The sequence below is a fragment of the Pinus tabuliformis genome, chromosome 4_1 (assembly GCF_031772625.1).
Source record: "Pinus tabuliformis cultivar Carrire ecotype Pingquan chromosome 4_1, CPIR1, whole genome shotgun sequence".
Classification (NCBI taxonomy): domain Eukaryota; kingdom Viridiplantae; phylum Streptophyta; class Pinopsida; order Pinales; family Pinaceae; genus Pinus; species Pinus tabuliformis.
In genome coordinates, this window is record NC_142303.1 from 576887380 (window position 1) to 576909162 (window position 21783).

Genomic DNA, 21783 nt, shown 5'->3' on the forward strand with positions numbered 1-21783 from the left:
TAGAGCAATTAGATTTCTTTCGATAAAAGAGAAAAGAGCACAATCTAATGCAATTTCCCTACACTATTCCTATAAGCACACACAAACTTTTTTAACTCAACATGCATGTATTTCTTTTCGATTTCCTTAATGTGAATATGAAAAAAAGCAAAACTATGCTCATACAATCAATCAATCTTTAATAAGAACGAAAACTTTTAAGACAATTTTGTTTCGAAGGAAAAGAAGACTTTACGACACTTTCTTTTGAACAATGATTAATCATTTATATTCTAACTTTCACTATAGACTGATAATGAAAAAGGAAAAATTTAAGAAACATTAATCAATCAAGTCAAAGTAGGACTAGATAATGAGATAGAAACTTGTTCTCTAAACCATGACATTCATTGACCAATCAACAAGCAAATAAACAGAGAAAAGTTGGCAAAGACACATTCCAAAGGTGGGAAACTGACCCTAGGAGGATCAACGCAACCCTAAATGGGAGACAATGCACTTCAGAGCACTATACCTAAGCCAAGGGTGCTCTGTAGCGCATTGTGTCCCTCACAAACCTGCGTTGGTGACAATGAGCCATTTCAAAAGGCAATTTGACATAGTTTTGACCAAATTTTCAATGCAAAAGAGCTGAAATACAATCAATGAACACAAGTAGGGTCTGCAAGGATGTCCTAGGAGGTGGATAAGCTACTAGGAAAGAGGATATTCCCTAGTGGAGTCACCAATTTGTTTTGGAGAATTTGGTATCTACAGATAAATACTAATTCCCTAGATAAGTAGCCATATCTAGAACAATAGTTTAAAGTATTTTAGTCTTTCCCTATAAGCAATAGATAAGATGAGAAGATAAGAAGACCTACTTGTAGTTCCACTTTCCTCTCGTATCCTTTGTAATGATCCTGTCGCTCCTTCCCGTACTTAATATGCTTGAGAAGTACCTATAAACACAAACAGAAAAAAAAGAAAAATATCTATTGAATATAAGTGAATGGAATCAGATACATTTCACACATATAAGCATTATAAGACAATACAAACATATGGGAGAAAGGTTCAGATACTTTATTGAATAGAAGAAGGAATTACAACCATTGTGTCTGATTCAAAGTCATTCCTCCAGCTTGGATCCCATCCAAATCACATCAAAAGCATGAAAAAATTGTAGCATTGCAATACCTGCTTCAAAGCCAATTCTCATATAAACATTATCTCCTTACACTTAAACATAATCCAACCCCTGATCACTTAGATGAGTGGTCAATTTATAGGGAGATGAACGAGGATTTCTCATAAATGGTGGTATTAAATGGCCTTCCATTCTTAGAATTAGTTCCATGGAGGAAGGGATGAGAGGATAGGATGCATCTTAACTCATTCCTCATCCATTTTTGAGCTCATAGGAGTTGATAAGTGAGGGAACCTTCTAGATGACTCCAAAAGATAAGAATATTCCCGAAACCCTATATGAATTTCACTCAAATCCGCCCAACGCAGGTGAAAGGAAGCCTAAGTGCTCTGCAGAGCACCCTAGCATGGACTTAACTTCTCTGCAGCACACCGTTACATGGGCCTACCTGTGCTGGTCCCTCTAGAGGCCATTTCTGGATGTCTTCAAGTCATGAAACTGTCCGGGAAGGAGGCATTCAAAGAGGTGACTTGTTTAGGGAATGTAGCAACTGAAATTAGGGTTTTATGAGCCCTAAAAACATCGATCTAGATGATGGGATTGATGTGACCAAATGGATCTATAACACTATCCTCATTCAAAATCAATGGTAAAGGGATATGACTAAAAATATGACATTAATGTCAATGTTTCCAACAATCCTCCACTAACCACATAGCTGATGAATATGTGCAATATACTCCCCCTAGATGCATGCTCAGGTTGATCATGTCTACGTTACTGAAGAAATACTTGATGATATAACCATCACACTCATTGATCTTAACCACACCAACAACCTAATAGCATCGTCTCATGAAATCTCCTCACACTCAACCATATAATCACTAGTAGCCATATAGTTACATTAGCATGAGAATGTTGCCATCACATACAAGTCGCATGCATTAAAACCTTTCATTAACCAAGTCAATACACCCTAATATATAGAAAGTGGCTTTAGAAGGCTCTGTAAATTATTTAGGGCATCAACATGACCTCACTGCAACATGCTCAAACTTATGAAAAACACTCTAACTCCTAAACTAAGGAGAAAACCCAATACTCTCTAACCATCAACCAATAAATCAATAATCAAAATAGAATATACCAATGCATGGATATTTCAGGGCTTTATGGTAGCATTAATACATGGTAGAGGACAGCAAGCAAATACTTTCACTCCTGAACCAAGGAGACACTCCAATACTTTTTTTCCATCAACCAATAACTCAATAATCCAACAACATATACAATACATGGATATTATAGGGTTTTCTGGTAGCATTAATACATGGGATATGACACCAAGACACTTCACACTCAAATCATTACATGACTAAACAAAATTTCACCACAGGCACATGTATACAAGGAATTAGTCAAAATACTACTTCAAAAGAAGATAAACTTACAATACAAGGTTTCTAGTAGTCACACTACAAAAATGACACAAAAATATAGATCTTAAACATCAATAATACATTTCCCTCACACGTACATAGCTCAATCAATACCTTAACAAACCGTAGAAGCATTCAACTTAGCATACATAAAAATGACTCATAAACATTCTACCCATACAATCAACATGTCAGGTCCTGCTCATACAATTCATCTCATCGCCAAACATATAAAGGACACATATAAAACATACACGCAATCCATTATAGTAGCAACAATTCATGGCATAAATATGAGCACTTCAATCTCATCCAAGCACATCAGATTTTTCCATAAAATGAAAACAAAACTCAAAATAAATACTAATAGAGTAACTACAATATACAATACAAATGATAATTATAATATCCCATGTAAAACAAGAATGTCAATTATATAAAGCATGTGATCACCATAGTAGCTCAACTCCTACAATATACCTCTTACCTTCATGCATCAAATCACACATACAACATCATTTAGCCCATCAAATCACTCCAACAAACTCTCCAAATGCACACCAGCTACCGAAGAAATTTTTTATTTTCATATTAATTTCTCAGCACCATACATCAATACAAAACATAATACTCATCTCATCTGCAACTTGTAACAATCATTAGATCAACAACACTTTACAAGAAGGCTCTGTTGGAATACACATTCATGTTACACTAATTTCTTCACCATTTTTATCCATATATCGGTAGCCTCTATGATACAAAATACGACAACAAAAAAGAATAATGAAGCTACAAAAAGTGTCATCTAATCTCTCCAACCACCAGATAACACTCTATTGATTGTACTCATGGAAAAGTGTTTGAAATTTGGCAGATGCATTGAAATTTCCTTATCGAACTCCTAAATAATACAATGCTTAACATTTTCTTTCTTCCATATGCAACATAAAGATACATGTTCTCAAGTTGCAGGAAACCCATAATAAATCAGATCACACCAACAAATTCTCCATATGCACAACAACTCTACAATACCTATTCACACATCATAAAGACAATCCAATTCTCTTTGCACTACTACTGGAGTAATGCCTCCTCTAGCCATGACATAGATGTCGGCCTCATCATTCTAGACATTGTGTACACTATGTTTAGCTACAGGTGTTTGGTTCGTATGCACTGGGGTAGATTTTGGTCCTTTTTCTTAACTATGGTATGCACACACCATACTCCATATCGATCTTCAAATCATGTTTTTATTGCGCCATCTCTCATGACAAAGTGTCATCGCAAATGCATCCCTTTTCTTTTACAACACACTTTGTACCTGATTTTCTAATTCCACCAATAACGTAGACTCTTCCTTTGAACCACATAGAGACTCCATGAGTTATGAACCTAACCTTTATTCGATCTTCCATATATTGTATCTATAAATATTTACCCAACACTCACATAATTGACCCAATCACACCATAATTTTCACTTTTCATATACACATGATGGCCAAGTCATGGACTCAATATGTTCCACAACACCATAATTTGATCGATTAATGCATTTCATAACATTTGAAAGACCAGATCAACATTAAATGACTTGAATGTATGGACTATGTCATATTACCTGAACCAAATCAACTGGAGTCCATATATTCTTGACCAAACCAAGGTAACAAGTAACCAAATCAACATTCTATGACAAGAACAACCTGCTTTGCTACTGAATCACTCATCATTAACCATAAAAAATGGAATTTACGAGCCCAAGTTTTTTTATGATAGAAGAATAGATCTCAGGCCAATAACCTAATTACATGGACTAGATTCAACCATGACTCTATTCCATAACCTATTGGATGAGCTTACAAAAATAGGGAAATGTAGACATATTCAACAACCAAATTAATGTAACTAGATAAATTTAATGACCTTATGATCTGTTATCTCAAGTTGTTCATGGTCACTTCAGGATTGGTTGAGGATTTTCTAAGTCCTTAAGTCTTCTTATGATATTGTAGTTGTCAAGGTCACTTTCTTAGACATGCTTGTCTTTTGATGCATTCATAAATGCACCCCTTCCTAGCAAGCCTAGAAATCAATGTCTACATTTGAAGGCAAGCATTTTGCATCCCTTGAAGACTGTTCTTGCAGAGTATTTAGATATAATGCCTACGCAGTCACTATATAAATTGGATACGTTGTCCCTAGTAGTAGTAACTGCATAACTCCTTATGATAGTGACTATGCAACCCTTGGTGATAGTGACTGTGCAGTTCATAAAGATAATTCATGAACAACCTTTGTTGATAGTTAGTGCGTAATTCTAGTTGATAGTGGGAATGCAATTCTCCAAGTCAGAGTTCTCACATCTCTTAGTGGGAGCCACCTCACTCCTATCTACTCTCCTTGTATGAAGAGTCTAACTCAGAGATCTTTTCATAGTTTTCTTTTGCTTTCAATATTTTTCCAGTTTAGAGCATAAGGAGCATTATTTCACTCTTATCTACAACTATGACTAGTACAAAATGGCTAATTAATTACTAAAAAATGACTAAAGTTTGCATATAAAAAACCATTTTTCAGTCGGTGACCAGTAGTAGCTAATTTATAGTATCTTATAACGCGACCAACTTTTAGTCATTTTTAGCTTAGTCATTAATTGGTTTTCCCAATTTTATCATCTAGTAGAGTATTTAGTCATTAATTTGGTCATAAATTTAGTCATTGATATAGTCATTAATTGCCACAATTAATGACCAAATATACAACAAAATATATTTCTATATGATCACCCGAGAAAACCAAGTAATTACGAAAAAATGACCAAAATGTTGGTCATTTTATAAGATACTGTAAATTAGCTACTAATAGTCATATATATGAAAATTTTAGTCATTGTTTGAAACCAATTAATGACCAAAGAAATATGATTAGATATTGTCCATGTTATACGATACTATAAATGAGCTACTAATAGTCATATATATGCAAACTTTAGTCGTCATTTGTAATCACAAAATGATCATTTGTCGTAGTCATTTATCTTTTTTTTGGTAGTTTCATATTCATCATATAAATGACTAATTTATCAGTTTATATTCATTTCATTTACTTTCAGTAATAATCATTATAAATGACTAATTTAGTTGTACATTGATTTTATTTGTGTTCATCATTAATCAATACAAACTACTGATTTAGTAGTTTTGAATTGAATGTACGTGTTCATTATTAATCAACATAAATTAATTAGTATGATTTTGCAACTAAATTAAAAAAAAAATCATACAATGTGCATGTTGATATAATATGAAAACACAAAGTTACATATGCTAATTACAATACTAAATAATATAAAGTGAAACTATAAATAATTTCAACCACATAAATTACATTATATGAAATGTCAGGTATTACAATATGAATTTCCAACTTAATATTGGTTGGACTACAATTTACAGATGAAATATTGTTTCATCGCTTCAAAACATTATCATTGTGTTGCCAAGGCATTATAGGGGAATTCACCAACTCCAAAGTCTTGATCATTAGTCTCTATGTGTGTCTCATGTGAGATATTATCTTTAAGGGTATCACTAGACCGGTTCTCTTCTATCTCTCTCTTTCTGCATTTGTCACTCAAGTGTTATTATTCTCCTCTTTCTTCAATTCCTTCTTTGACCATCAATACCGAGTTCCTCTTTTGAAATGAAGAAAGATATAATGCAGAGTATAAGACATGAAATTCGATGAACACTGGAATATAAAATAAAGTAGACTATAAAGGATTTATATGACATATACCTCAACATCAACTATGTTAATGCCATTTTCCCCCAAAATTAAAGCAAGAAAATCGAACAAGTTTTCTTCAGTTGCGTGATAGTGGCCACTATGTGGCCAAAGGACCTATATAAAAAAAAGAAATAAAACATCAACATAGAAAAATAACACATTGGGAAGTTAATAACAATCATGTTAGCTAAGTTACAATCTAAAAAGATCAAGTTGTAGATATCTTGTGAAAGTAAATGGAAAGAAAAAGACAACATATAACAAATAATGTATGACAACTAGCTGGAAAATTGCAACATAGAAGAAAAAAATTCTCCTATGGTTACCCATACATGTGGGTGGGTAACATGCCCCAATATGCCATGATCCTTAGGGTCCAGAGGAAGTAAACCTCCTAATAACATAATTATTGATTGGTTGCATCTTGTTCTTGCCTCTCCTTTTTGAGTCAAAAAATTAAAAATAAGTCCATCATTAAATAGTTGTTCTCCATAGTATCATTTTCACATGTTACCTCCACATACCTTCAAAAAATGTCATATACTCCAAACAAATGTCATTTTTTAATTGTTTCTAAAACTATGTCATTTATACCCCCTTCCAATCTATCTAACCAAATTTACCCACCTAATTTTCTTCTTTCATATTTATTTACATCCTAAAAAATATTTGTTTCAAAAATAAGGACAACCCCAATATCTCTATATCCTAATGTTCATCCATATTTTCCATAAACCATAAGAAACGATACTCTCTCATGATCAACATTCTACAACAATGAAGCTAAACAAAACTAACTATTCATATAAAACAAAAATGAAGCTATTGGTATAAAACAAACAATGAAACTTACTTTCTATTGGTACAATGAAGCTTAATTTCTATTAATAACTACACAAAGTAGAAACGAAGTTATTGGCATAAAACAAAACAACAATGAAGCTAGACAAAACACTGAGTCAATTAGTATAAATCCCAAACGTAATGATAAAAGGAGTAGTGCATCATTCTCTACCATGTGCTCTACCAAATAAAATGGTAAAAATACTAGAGGAAAACTCTCTTCTTTATTGAATACATTGTAAAAGGAATAAAGGGATATTCAATTCCTTATATTCTATTTTAATAAATCCATTTGCATTCCAATGTCGAAGTACCTCCACATAAAGAGATATAACATTTCAAGTTTCGACATACATCATAGAAATTTAGGATGATACTTCTATAAACAAGAAAATGAATTAGTCCTAGAAAAATCACATACTTGTGACAAGAAAAGGAATGTAAAGTATTGGTTTTCTTGCACAGATCAGAAAGTTGGAGTGTTTTGTCTGCGGGTCCTATAGCCAATACCCACTCATTTAAAGAATTGAATCCAAGAAAGTTAAACTTAATAAATAGGAATACACTTTATTAGAAAAAACCAAAATAATACCTCAACACTAAACAAAACACATATTGCAATAGAAACAAGAAAATAAACCTTATTGATATGTGCATGAATTGAAAGAGAAATGAGAACAATTGCAAAAGAAGGAAAGTGCCAAAGAAAATTAAATTCTACACTCTATGTTATATTAGGTATATAAAAGAGTATAAAATTGGTGGATATAAATATTTTATGAGTTAGGAGAGTGATAATATTTCACCCACCTCATTGTAATAAACTTACATATATAATAAATATTGGACCAAATGAACTAGGCCTACGTCTCATCACTTAACTAAGTTACTAAAATTACATCATCAAAGAATAGATTAGCCTCAAAAGTAAGTTTTGGCACAAAGGAAAAAATGGGTTATTATGAATATTGGCTCCACTTTTTCTCTTCCTCCTACATGTTATTTCAATGGTCTTTATAAAATTCTGATTCAATCTAATTCAGCACCTTATAAGTTATATCTTGTTTTATGTCCTATAGATTTCTCTTGGTTCAGAATCAATCTTTTATAAAAAAACATGGAAAATATTTCCTCGACAATAAACCTCGAAACCTGGTATGATTTGCCACAATCTTGCACAGTAATGTGGTTAAAAGAATTTTTTTTGAGTTTTCTGAGTTAATGAAGAAATTATTAATCCTTTTACCCTTTTCTATGTATCACCAAAAGCAAAATAGAAGTAGGACATGTTACATCTATCTAACAAGAGATCCTATTAACCCCATCTCTGTAATTAATGGCAGTTGAATCCTTGGGCTACTTGATATATATATCACAGAGTGGACAAGGTTTAATCAATGGCACTCCCCTCCCCAAAAAAGGAACGAGGAATCTAATTAATGGGAATTTTTTAGATGATTCGTAACATCTCGGAGGAACATGAATGAGTGGAAAATGTGATGGACTGCTTTCAAACCTAGTCAGCTCCAGGACCATGAATTCAATGTGTCAAAGAACAACAAAGTGTTCTAGACAATGTTTGTGAGACCACACTGGTTTGTTAGCTAATCAACTTTGAACTTTAATTGAATAGGGTCAGAGATGGAAATTCATTGGTATCCTCTTCAACTTCCAAGTTTGGCACAAGAATATTTTGGACATGGTCATTGAGGGAGTGGAAAAGTAACTCAAAAATTGTTGACCAAGGTAATGGCTAACACTATTAGATTTCAAATATAAACTAAGGTTCTAGCTGCCACCCCATCTACATTCATCTTGTTGGGGTTCATCATCTAATGCATAACAACGTCATGAAAAATATCTCCAAAAATATCTATCCTAATAAGGGAGGAGGCAAAGGCTTCCATCACATCAACAGGAACACCTATTGCATCTGAGGAGACATGAGGTATAGGAATCATGAAAGCCTATACCTAGGGCTCAAGCCTTATCTTTTTTTATTTCCTGTGGATTCCTTGAAGTTCAGAAATTGGTTTTTATAACAAACATATCGAATCTTTCTACATAATTACTTCACCTTGTTGACCATTATCTCAAAACATTCATTCATAAAGGTATTTACAATTCTAAAAAACGAATTCAATATATTGTAGTTATATGGATGAATTTATATGTATTGGGAGTTTTAAAAAGGGTAGTCAGTAAAAATAGGGGATACCTAGTAAAAATAGGTTTTTTTATTGGAAAGATGTATTAGGAAAGGGGTTTAAAAGAAGGATTTAGGAAGAATAATAATATGCTAATAATATATTCATGAGGGAGGGATGAGATTTCAGGGGTGATTTTTCTCAGATTTCACACCATATATCAATGTTTTTAGAAGGATAGATTGGAGATAAATCATCATATTCTGAAGTTGAGATAATGTGTATGTTTCCTACAAAAATCTGGGGCAAAATTCTCTATACTGAGCAAAATCATTAAAGGGTTCATAATCTCTAAAGGATATACCATTTACAACACAATTATAGTTTGTGATCAAGGCAAGGGAAGATATACCCTTAAAAGGCGAGGTTGCAGTATCTCTAAGGATTTCTCGACTACGCAGGTGGGCCATTCTATATAATTTTTGGAGGCAAAGAATCTACAGTCCCATAATCGACAAGAGGTGGATAATTATACACATGCACTACAAATTTTCTTAGTCTTGTAAGTTAAGTGGCTCATGGTTTCTCAACAAATGCAAGAATTAAAATGATATGGTGGTATATTTTATCAAAATAATGGAATAAACTATGAAACCAACATATGAGAACCCATTTCTAAGAAATCAAAAAGGCCTGACAGTCTAACAAATTGCACTAGTTTATTGGAAATGAGCATTGTGCAAATGAGTGATGGCTATGTGAAACTTTGGAATATTAATCATGAAGAAAATGTTTCTCAGTTTCCACCAAGCTCTACATGGCTACTTGCATCCAAATCCACAGATTATAAACTATATTGTGACAACCTTTGAAAGATAAAAACACCATGGTGCATTTTTGGGAAAACTATGGATAATGTCAAGTCTCTTGATTCGAACAACCTTGCCTTAGCATCAATTGATGTTACACTCAATAATTGGAACCTAGAAATAAGTATAGTAAGTGTACCTTGCAACCCTATTCTAACATATTCTAGGCATAAAAATGAAAAGAAACTTGTGGGGCTTTCTACTCCTGATAGGTATAATTCTACTTGGTTCAAAGTAAAATGAGGTGTTTAACTATCATGAATATTTTCCAATACTAGTGGCATCCTAAAATTTTAATTGTGTAGACCCGGTGAATGGTCAAGAGGTTTATAATGTCGATGGGCAGTTGGTTACCTTTGTTTGCTAAAGAGGGCATAACCAAACTTTGGTTTCATCACCACTGTTAACATTTGGAGGCATTTATTACCCTTCATTTGTAAAACATATTGGATGTAAGGTGAAAATTTGACTTCTTGTGGGTCAGAAAGTTTTCAAGGCATATGCATATTGTTTCATGAAGAGCAGGCCTGATGTTACAGAATATCAGGTATTTGTACCATTTTTGTCAAATGACCCAACCGTCCTTGAACAATGTTGGATTGTGTTTTCTTCAAAATCATAAACATCTACATATGTGTGTGCTCTAAAAGGCGTGCAAGCTACTTTTGGATGGCACTCAATCAATAACCATTGGATGAGTTGTGCTACCACATATACATGAATTCAAACCAATTATTCTTCAATCTAGTGCTTTGGATGCAACCCCAAGGAAGTTTGTACATTAAAACCCTTACAACCAAAATACCAAAGAAATGAATTCACTAGATACCAATACGTCTGGTTGCATCATGGTTCAATTGTGAATAAAATATTTTAGTTTTCTTTGGGGCCTCGCAATACTGATTTTGTGTGAGGAATACCATGCCTAATCATTACCATCCTCCAACTCTTTCATTTACATTATAAATTTAAAACTAGCTCAAGACATCCATAGAAATGTAGACTACAGGTTACTCTCAAAACAAGACTTTTATGAGAAAGAGATGATTTCCTTCATTTTTTGTCTAGAGATATTGCAGATGCTTATATGGGTGGTCAGTTTAGTCTTGTCAATATTTGAATAGTTTCTCAAGTTTTATCTGGATGATCACATAAAAATTGAAATATTTTTATTTATTGCACCTAAACTTTATATGTACTGCAACATTTTTGGAAATGATAACTCTGATATTCCTAATCATGGTAATGTAACAAATCTTTTTAGGAATTGTTAGAAGCCTTGAGCATTGGCTAGCTCACAGGTTGTTTCTTTCAAAGGTTCCAAAAAATAGGTTGAAGCATGCTAAGCTTTCAAACAAGTGTTTGGAATTTTTGAATGGACGAGAGAATTTGGTGGTTTGTGCATGTGCTCATGAACATATCAATTCCATGATGAACATTGAAAGTGATGTGAAAATTCATGTTGTTGGGGACCTTATTTCTATGCTACAACAAGAGATGCTTATCAACACTATTGAAATGAAGGAATATGACACCGCACTGATAAAATTTGACAGGGTTTCAGAGATCTCATTAAAAAAGTTTCTAAAAATTGATGCTATGGGTTATGATGCCTTGCAAATTTTTCAAGTTGATAGGCATCCAAGCAACATGGGCATTGGCAAAGCGAAGGAAGCATTTTTATTATTTGTCATGTTTAAGAAATGTGTTTTTTTCATGGGTTGACGTAGTTTAAGGACTTGGTTCTTAAGGCCTATATTAGATCTCAACATTTTGAATGGTCATCTCAACACTATACCACTGCTCCATCATTGTGATAACATGACGTAAACCCTACACAACACTTTGAAATATGTGAAAGATATTCCACATCTACTCGGGATTTCAATGTCTAGGTTATCTATCAAAATTTGATGATTCGAAAATAATTTCAAATAGTATGAGTTCCATTTTACATACACGGAACATTTTTGAAATTGGGATTTCATAAATAAAACATGAGCATGCAAGAATGTTCAATTTGAATATTGTAATAGAAGAAAATATGGAATCATGATTTCATCCGAGATTTTTCTAGAGTTAGATGAATTGAAGGAACTGTATGAGGGATTGCTTGAGGATATTTCAACTCTTGAGCTAAAATGCCTCCCATGCCATGAAAATAATCCAAAACACAGGTCCATTGTGTACTATTATACCTGAAATTGGTTATCGATTGTGCCTTTGTAGACTAGAACTCATCTATAGTGAATTGGAAAAACTTAAAGACACAAAGTTTTCTTTTGTAGGTGAAAATTATGACTAGGAAGCATACTTTTAGGAGACATATATCATAAAATGTTAAATATGGAAAGAGCCATAGTAAGAGATTTGGAAATGCAACATTAGCCTTTCTCAATGAATTTGTATATGACATCAAAGTTCATTGGGGAGCTGGACTGCGTGCTCTCGTTGGCATTATTTGAACACCAATACATCTATGTCAGGCCAGTGCTCACTACGGAGGATGCACTTGAGAATTAAAAAAAGGAAATCACTCATTTTCTGTACGTAATAATTCCTTCTCCCTCTCAGAAACCCCTGCAAGAAAATGCCAAAATACCTATACTAAATTTTGATGGCACTATTGTTCCTGTGATCAAAATGGAAATACATAAAAAAAATGGAGACTAAGGAATCTAATCTATCCTGGACTGGTTATGTCGAAATTTCTTACAACAGAAAAACCTCAAACAATGAAGAAGGGGATCCTATTAAGTCCATCCTTGGAGTATTAGCAAATAGAAAAGTGTCAAAAAAAGAAGTGCAAGATATGAATGCAGAAAAATTACAATTTTCTATTTCTAACAAAACGGGTAAGACAGTAGTACTACTCCCTCTAGTCCAAGTTATCGCAAAGATATATCATATGCATGGACAACAACTATCAACAACTAAGACAATGACACTTCCAAACATATTCTATGCATTTTTGAAATATGTTTAATTTTTATTTTTATTTCTAAAACTAGAATAGGAAAATATTTGTACCAATAAAAATATACAATAATGGGATGTTACAAAGAAGTTAAAAAATGGGCTTTGTGCCCTGGAGAAATATTATTGTTCATACCAGTCTTTGTTTTATTATTATATTAGAGTGTTTCCAATATGTATTAGTGCTAAATAACCTAGATACATATATTTTGAAAAACATTACAAGAAGGTATCATACTTTGCAGTACACAAAAAATGTCAGAGGAAAGAGATTAGGTCATGGATTCAGGGGTGACTGCCTGGTTGAGTCAGTCATCATCTCATCTACAACATTCTGGTGTGATGTTGAGCTGCCCTTACTTCATTATGCCTTCAACTTCCATGAGACTGGTTCTAGATTAGCTTTAAGAAGATTATGAATAATCATTCCAAGGGTTGTGGAGGCAGGGGTGTAGGGATCCTATAGGATATAATAGCCATATGAAGATGAATTGCACGGACCTCCTTCTCCAACCTAAAAATTCTATGAGTCTGAATATTAAGGAGCTTATGATAACTTATTTTTTCACGAGTTCCATATTATGCTAATGAATTTGGTTATCTTGTATGCTAATCCCAACCTCACAACTCCTCAGTTGTTGTTCCAGGTCCCAAATTCTAGCCTCGTGACTCTCTAGCAGTTGTCTTGTTCTTGGAAGTTCTGTATGGTCCATTGATGGGAAGTGATGTGACACCCAAATGGGAGCAACTACAACAATTTGGAGAAAGGAAGAGAAAAATGCTCAAAGAAGAGAACCTAACATGAGGGGATGGGTATAAATGGAGGTATGAAAGGCGAGGAGGAATTCATAGAGAAAATATAGTAGAGGAATCTCAAAATGAGCAGAGAAATTCTCAGTGAGTGGAAAATAGGGGGATGATAATAAGAACACAACCCCAAAGGGCTTGCAGAGGGGTCCAACCAGGGACTCCATAGCAATTTGGATGATAAATTAGAAAGAAATAAGCATCTACACATAACGGGAATGGAGTGTGTTGAGACAAGCACCTTTGGATAGGAGTGGGACTACTTCCAAACAGGAATCACTAGAGATGGAAACGTTTAGTTGGTAGCCTCCTTCAACACAAGCCATGCTAATCATCCTAAATTCATTGTGTGAGTATTTATTCCATGAATGATAAAAGAAGGTGGTCAAGGAATTAAGCATGTGGAGGAGGGGGATTCTTATTAGATGTCCCGCCATAAAGGCCTGATGTATTTCTACATCACGATGTATCCTTCGACTCATGGAATTTTAATCATTGAAGGTCATAGTTAATCTATGGGATGTGTTGAACATAATTTTAAAATTTATGGAAAGGACCCTGAATTTTCTTTTGTAGCAAAGATTTATAAGTGGTCTGCTTCTTGGTTTTGGCATTGTGGGATCTAGAAGAAAGACATTTCATATTGTGTTTCTGGCATTTTTTAAACCCCTCTAGTATTTCTTTTTAATATTTCTACATTTTTGGTAGCTTAGATTTGTTATTTTTCTAAGAGATGCATTGAGCAATATTTATCTTTCTATTTGTATAACCAACTCACTCTTCACTCACATTGAACTTCATTTTGTCATAAGAATATGTTAATATATTTCCATGTCAATGCACTTTATTGTTACATCAACATACATGTCTATGAACATATAGAAACACATATGCTTTGCAGAATCACATTGAAAAAGCTATAAAAGACTAAGGTTGCACAAGATACCACGAGATCAAGGGAAGATACCATAGTTGCAACTTATACATTTAAATTTTACTGTGTCAATAAATTTGTATGTCTAATATTTATTAAATTACATGTGTTCAGGAAAATGTAACTGGCCCTTTTTTTAAACACCTCATAGTGGTTGCATCTCCAAGTCTGATGTTTCCTACACTATGCCTTTTCGCTATGGCTCAATACGATGAGGATGATGCCTTTCATGCTCCTTCTACCTTTGAGGCTCCTTGTACATAATAAAAAACCATAGGACTTTAGAAAAACACACTAAAGAAAAAAAACATTAAAATCAAAGAAAACTTCCATCAAGCAACCCATCACATGCCGAATTAATTATCTCTTCTTGTCCTAAGATACACTACTTGAAAAGACTCAAGAAAATATACTCAACAAATTAAGAATGATGGTGAAGGTTTTGAAGCGATTTCAATGAAATGAAAGAAAAAGTTTAAAACATAATTTTTCTAATGCTAATGTAGCAAACATATATTAATGACAAATAGAAATGTAGTTTAAAACATCTATAGAAAAATGTGAAAGAAAATTGTGTGTATATACATATACATATACATATACATACATACATACATACATAATCAACAATTTTTGCAAGCAAGACAAGCCAAATTATCAGCAGAGAAAACGTAAATCTTAGAAGATACAAGTAGAGCGACATATCAAACCTTGCATTCCCTCAACGTGGAGGCCTGTAAATCATATGGGACACCCCACCTATATACTGTCTAGACATATTTTCATTATCATTATATAATTTGTTAGAATATGAATTGAATGCTCATTATGTGAATTCAATCATATATACCAAAGGACAAGAAACTTTGAAGAATATCATTAGAGACATAAAATTTACAGGGCTCCAGAGCATAAGGTTATAACTATAAATATTACACATGATGCAACATTGCAATATTTCCAACCAGAAATGTAGAGTTTAAATTGTGGTTTGTATGGCCTCTAAAGAAACCAAGAATTGGAATGTACACAAACAAACAGGGAAACATACATACTTCTGCATAGTTTTCACAAACAAAAGTGCCACCAAGGAACAAAGTTTCTAAGTTCAACCTAATCGCATATGATTTGTTGTCCAATTACTCATCAATTGTTTTAAGAATTGACGTACAATAAATAACAATTTCTTAGGTTGAAGTAACTTCAAACTTTGAAGTGTTGTCTTCCTAGTACCTTTTTTCTAGCTTGATTCCCTAACACATTTATTTTTAGTAATTAGAGATGAATCATTGCTCAGAACTAACTTACACCAAATCCTGGCATATCGCTTATGAATTTATGGGCTTTCATGGACTGATTTCACAGTAGGTTTTGAACTTATCTTCAAGGAATTTCTTCATACATGCTTTGTATAATCCTCCTTAGGGCCAACCTAGTTCTTGTTTATACATAGAAGTGACATAGGATCAACAAGCACCTTGTAAAGGTCACCATCCTACACACCTCTAGCCAAAGTCCATGGAGTTGCTAGAATACAATCACTAATAATGCATTTTTGTCCTTCAAATGAAACTCTATACTAAGAATATATCATATAAGAAACTGGAAAGATATTTTTCTTCAAACAAAGATTAAATAAAAGATTGTTCAACTCAACAATTGGTATTTAGGATGAAATGGGGCCCACTTGTTTCATAGGGTATGTAGTATCATCACCCAACTTCACCGCCATTCATTTTTCCTGCTCCTAAACCATGTTGAAGAGTGAAAGTCATGTCTCAATACCCAATAATAGGTTCTTATATGGCCATGAAGATAGGTTCAAAACCTATTGTGAAATGAGTGATTGATTGATGGGTTATGTGTTACTCCCAAGAAACCCAAGTGTTTATATATGTAGAACTAAGAAGGACAGTGAACCTTGCTATATTTCTTTCAATCAATCAACAATAATGAATGAGAAACTCAAGTCTTCCTCCCCATCTCACTCTCTGATGAAATTCTTCTTCCAACAGAACAAACAATACCTACTCATTTCACTAGCATCTAATGATTCTTAGGGTTTATTGCCTGGGAGATCATGTACTGTAAATGACATGTTGCTAGGGAAGGAATATCTTCCCCAAGGACACAATTTTCCTTAACGAAAAAAATATCTAAATGTGGAGGTTTATCACCCTCCTCATAGCACATGTTGCTTTCTCCCAATGGGTGCAAGCATATTATAATTCCCTTTACAAAGGCATTAGGAGGATGACATTAAGCTAATTAGTTAGGTGACAGAGCTTAAAGACTCAATTTTATAGGGAATATGGGGCTTCATTGGAAGGATTTCAAACCTAACTTCACCATATCTAAGGCTTGTACATGGCCTTTTTCAAATGGTTTAACAGAATCAAGAAATTTAGACATGAAAAGTCAAGGTTTTGAACTCTCTATCAGTGAGAGATAAAGTCTAGGTATGATCTTTCTCTCAATAAAATAAAAGGTCTACATTAGACCCACCTACATATACATATATTAATATATGTAACTAGAAAAAAGGCATGGCAATAATACATATGAGGCCATAAAGGCCTTCATCCTATTTTTTTTAAAGGTCGTAATTATAGCTTCTCTTACAAACTCAGGAAAGGTAATCCTAGGCTATAAAATCATATCCCAAAGGACATGTTAAATACAAAAAATTATGGCCTAATTCTCAATGTTGGAAATGTCATATTGTAAGGCTTTTAAGGCCAAGGTTTGACAGAATGTAGAGACCCCAATCTTGACATGATCACCACCCAAACCATAACAGGGAAACCCCACGTACAGGAAGAAAAATTGTATAGAAATTGATAGGTCATATCCTTCATGTAGTTTAATCATGAATAAGACTAATGTACACTGGTTTCCCTTAGACCATACTAGAATTAATGAATTATCCATTACAACTTCCTCAACCTTACATAAATTCTAGGTAACTCATCAATCCACTTAAAGGTTGTTCACAAATTTGATTCATTGGGTTAAGAAGGTTATCAAGCCAAATGCCCTTATTTTTACCTTGTTAATCCATCCCTCCTCAACTCTCACTCTACTAAAAAAATCCAATGGTAAGGTATATATATAACCATACTTCCCATGAAGGGAATTCTTGGTGCCATCACCCATTATTGCAGCAAAGGGATGCTCTTTATACATGAATATGTACAATTATATGTGCATATCTTGTGTGAGAGTGCACCCATACTAACAATGGCTATTAAGCCACTCTTTTTCATGGCCTATCCACCCAGAATACAAGGTTGAATGCATATATACTCAAGCATAGGGTTGAGAAGTAAAAGTACCACTCTAACAATCTTGAATAAGCAAGCTGGAAATGCATTCCATGTTGGCTCAAAAATGGAGGGTTTGGAGATGCCATTATCAAGGATGCAATAGTCAACTTTACTCAAGCTCAAAATATGGCTAAGAATGCTTCTTTCAAGGAAGAAGAAATGTTAAGATGTTAACACTTAGGACAGTTGAGAGGCTATTCTTGAAACCTATACTCAACTTCAAGAACAAGGAAAAAACCAATGAGATTTGAATTTGAGTGAGCCTTAATCCTCATTATTGTAGAGGCCAAAACTCTCACCTTTCAAGCCAACCACAATGCAATACCAATGCTAATCAATCCAAGTCCATGCTTGGATGTAGAATGGGATGGAAGAAGAATACTTGAATTTTTTAGTGAGTTTGATGGGTTAAGTATTACTCCCAAGAAACCCAAGGGTCTAAATATGCAAAAGCAAGATGGACACTCCCTCTTGGTATATTATTTTCAAGAAACTGGGGAACACCAATGAATGAGGAAGGCCCTCAAGTTTTCATCCTCATCCTTTCTCTCTGATACAACTATATGCAACAATTGTTAGCTAGGCCCTCAAGCTTTTGTTCTCATCCTTTCTCTCTGATACAACTATATGCAACAATTGTTAGCCTCATCAAGAGGCCTTGAAGCCTATCACTTGCTGAGAGCTCAAGCTCACCATTAGACTAGATTCTTAGGGATGATATATTTATCAATGAATATTACAAATCTTACTTTTAGTTGTTTTTTGAAGAATAATATCACTTAGCCTTATTTATAAATTGTTGAAAATTAATCTATGAAACTTGTTACTAAGACAAGATGAGACAACCTACCCCTATGCAAGCTTTCCTAAGGCCCCTATCCTTATCCACCAAGGAGAGACCTGACAAGGGTCTCTTCACCAACCAACTTTCATGTTAGATTAAAGGTGCCTCTCTAGCCTATATAAAAGTTTTGATGGTATTTGTTTTAAATTATGGGAAGCATTTACCCCATTAAAGAAACTTATGAAACCTACTCCAACTTCAAATTGTAATCTAGACCATGAATATCATACAAGTTTACTTATAAAATCAAAAGAAAAAAATATTGGTTACCCTCCTAAACTATCCCCAAGAATGATCAAGGTAAAACTCCCCATCACATGGTAATCCATCCAAATGTAGGGGCCTATAGATTGGCAACAACATCATGATAAGACCCTCCTGTTAGCTAGGGTAGAAAATGACAACCACCATAAGAGAAAATGATTGCAAGAACAAGGACATGGACAAGAGAATGAGCTATAAACTTTACATGTTACAAAAAAACTTACATATTCTCTCATCTGATAGGCACTCAACCTAGACAAGAAGTTTTTCTATTAAAGTATGACCTAAGCAATGGAAGAAAATACACTAGAATGCAATAGAGATTGAATGTCTTCTTCTGAAATTGTACCGACTTCCTAACAATAGGGTGATGTATTAATTCTCTCGTGGAAGAATTGGTGTTGGGAAGCATATACCCTTCTGCAACCCTTCTGTAACAATCTTCATGGAATTGTTGGAACTTGCTTCTGCAATAATATTCATGGAATTGTTGGATCTTGTTGGAATAAGTCGAAGGCACAAAGGCGTTCAAAGAATGGTGTTGGAATTTCTATAACTGGAACCTATCAGTCAATAGTTCTATATGTTTTATATGTGGAGTAAACGAGACTTGAAGAACCATGTTCCGAACGAAGGGACTAACGGTAAGGAAAAATAGTTTCCACGTCTTGAATTTTGATGGGAGGGAATGATAAAAATAGAGCGGGGATATTGGCATGGCTAAAAAGTGTTTCCCGGCCAACTCTATAGAGAAAACACTATTCAACATAAATATAATTTTTTTTTTAATATAAGGACCCATGTGGGGTGCTGGATAATATGCTATAAATCTTGTTTCAAAGGAAGGAAATAAGGAAATTTTTTAGTACCCATTTCCTCCTGTCGGGTTTCTATATTCATTAACAAGAGAAGCTCCATATAAGGTTTCGTAGTCGCTCAATTGTCTTAGATATTTCCCACCTCTTCTCCTTTGTTTCTTGTGAGACTATTTTCCTCGGACTCAGAAACATGGAGTGCACAACTGATGTTCAATTGAAGATCGATGAGAATGATTGGGTTATTCAAATCAAGGGAAGTTTTGATCTAGAAGAATAAGAAGACGTGAAGGAATTATGTATGTCCATTTTTAATGTGCCCAAAAAAGTTATTGGCAGTGAAACTTGAAGCATACACTCCTCATGTCCATTTCCATCAGCCCCTATCATCACTGGAGATCTGAGCTCTATTATATGGAGAGCTACAAACTTCAAATTGCTTGCAGATTTCAAAAGAATCAACAAACTCAAATTTGAGTCAGCAGTTGTGGAGGAGTTTAAGAAGCATGAATGGCAAATCCGAAGGAGCTACCACAAGTTCCTCGACTATAAGGAGGAGACCTTGGTGTGGCTCGTGGTTCTCGACACAGTATTCCTTCTCAAGTGTCTGAAGTTTTATATGAGACATGCCGACGAAAAATCTAACACAGACATCAAGTAGCTTGAACGAGTCCTAGATCTGAGTGTCACTAGTGCTGCTCATAATTCCATTGTTAGAGATCTAATGATGCTTGAAAATCAATTGTCACTCTTTCTGTTGCAAAAGCTTTTGGAATTATAGTTGGGTTTTATATGTGGAGTAAATGGGAATCGAATAACCCTATACTAAGTGACTGGTGAATGGTTTCCACACATTGAATTATGGTAAGGGGGAATGACAAAAAGGGGGTGAGGAGATTGGCTAGGCTAAACAATGTTTTCCCAACTAATTCCATAGAGAAAACACCTTTCGGTGTAAAAGTGACACAAATATAATTTTTAAAATATATAGGTGACAAATGGGTTCTAGAGAGGATACCCCTCACCCCATCAACTCTAAATGCAATTAAAGAGCATAGTGACGAGACTTTCCACCCTATGCAGGAAGCGTGTGAATATAATTCTATCAAACACATGGAGTACCATATTATGGAGGGTTCTCTTGTAGCTTTTATGCAATGGAGAGAGCTTATAATACCCATAAATGAGAGTATTATATGTTACAATATGAAATTGAAAGCCCTCTTCCTCCATCAATATCATAAAATCATTTTCTTTTTGAAAGTTACCATCTCTGCATAAAGCATGAATTATTATATTGAAAGTAAAAGCATTGCGAGGCCTTTGCCTCTTACCCATTTTAATATAGATTTCGCAGCAGAGATTGATGTAATTGGACTGCAATAAATCATTCATAATGTTACTTCAGGCAACGATGAGATGAGAAAAATCAATAACTTCCATTAGCCTAAATATCTGAGAAGCATCCTCTGCCCTACCACGCTGGACATAAGCCTTGATGAGCATCAAACACCACAAGATTCCAATTGCACCAGTTTGAGGTCTCTAGAAGCCCATCAAATACCTCATTGTAGGACTCATTACCTT